Source organism: Crocuta crocuta, unplaced genomic scaffold (genome assembly GCF_008692635.1).
Source record: "Crocuta crocuta isolate KB4526 unplaced genomic scaffold, BGI_CrCroc_1.0 scaffold301, whole genome shotgun sequence".
Lineage (NCBI taxonomy): Eukaryota > Metazoa > Chordata > Mammalia > Carnivora > Hyaenidae > Crocuta > Crocuta crocuta.
Genome location: NW_027527544.1, coordinates 347,893 through 349,363, shown reverse-complemented (window position 1 = coordinate 349,363; position 1,471 = coordinate 347,893). Strand labels below are relative to the sequence as shown.

At 43.0% G+C, this 1,471-nt stretch overlaps 1 long non-coding RNA gene across 1 annotated transcript in view; it reads left to right on the top strand.

Annotated features, from left to right (window-relative positions):
* Positions 1 to 773: 773 nt before the first annotated feature.
* LOC144232390 (uncharacterized) overlaps positions 774 to 1,471 on the top strand; it is a 26,382-nt gene continuing 25,684 nt past the window's right edge. Inside the window, exon 1 of the long non-coding RNA XR_013335383.1 lies at positions 774 to 808. This is a non-coding gene — a long non-coding RNA (uncharacterized LOC144232390). The remainder of the gene's footprint in view (positions 809 to 1,471) is intronic.

Here is a 1,471-nt window from a genome sequence, read left to right as displayed (position 1 = left end):
CGATCCCGCCGCGGACCTTCGCCGCCAGCCCCGCGCCGCGTTGGGCTGGCGCCGGCTCCGCCCTGCCCAGCCACCCCCGGGCTGCAGGGGGCAGCGGGGCTGGGGAGAGAGGCGGTCTGCACCCGAGCCTTGGCCTCAGGCTCTTGCTCCAGGCGTGAAAGGCTGGAGTGCGCCAGCCTCTGCACAGTGCAGGGCCAGTTCCCTCCTAGGAACCCAGAGGCTGGTGCCCGAGAGTAAGTGCCCCATTCCCTGGCTGGCGCTTTAAAAATGGGTCCTCCCTCTCATGTATCTCATACAAGTGTAATCATATAGTATTTGTCTTTTGTGTCTGTCTTATTTCACTTAGCATAATGTTTTAAGTTCTTCCATGTTGTAGCATGCATCAGAATTTCATTCCTTTTTAATGCTGAAAAAGATTCCATTGTATACTAGTCCTCCCTTACCTGAGGGGTGATTCGAGTCCAAGACTCCTGAAACCAGTTAGTGCAAGACTCTATGTATACTTCACTTTTTCCTATACATATCTACCTAAGATAAGAAGTTAGGTGCAGTAAGAGGTTAACAACAGTAACAGAACAATGAAAACAATAGACTGTAGTAAAAGTTATGAGAATGTGGTCTCTCAAAAATATATTTTTTTATACATTATACTCACCCATCGTACTGTGATGATGTGAGGTGATATAAAATGCCTACCTGGTGAGATGAAGAGAAGTGGCATTGTGACGTAACTTTAGGCTGGCCATAACTGCTGGCCTGCCGATTTCTCAGGAGGATCATCTGCTTCCTGGGCGGAGGGTGACCACAGGTAACTGAAAAGTTGGAAAGCGAAACTACTGATCAAGGGGGACTGTTGCATTTATATACTACTTTTTGTTTACCATTCACCTGTCCGTGGACATGTGGGTTATTTCCATCTTTTGGCCATTGTGAATCTTGCTGCTTTGAACGCTGGCATCCACAATTTGCTCAAGTCTCTATTTTTAATTATTTTGGGTATATACCTAGAAGTGGAATTGCTGGATCATATAGTAATTCTATTTTTAGTTTTGGGAGAAACTACTGCCCCGTTTTCCACAGCAACTCCCGATTTTACTTTCACTCCAGCAGTACACAAGGGTTGCAATTTCTCCACATATTCACCAGCAATTATTTTCTTTTTTTTTTGTTTTAATGATAACCATCCTAATGGATGAGAGTGGTATCTCACTGGAGATGTGATTTGCATTTCCCTAGTGATTAGTGAAAACTGAGTAGTTTTTAATGTATATTGGCCATTTTTTATCTTCTTTTGTGAAATGCCTATTCAAGTTCTTTGCCTATTTTTAAATTGGGTTGTTTTTGTTGAGTTTAAGGGTTCTTTATATATTCTGGATATCAATCCCTTATTAGATATATGCTTTGTAAATATTTCCTCCCATTCTATCAGTTGCCTTTTCATTCTCTTGATAATGTCCTTTGATGCCTAAGT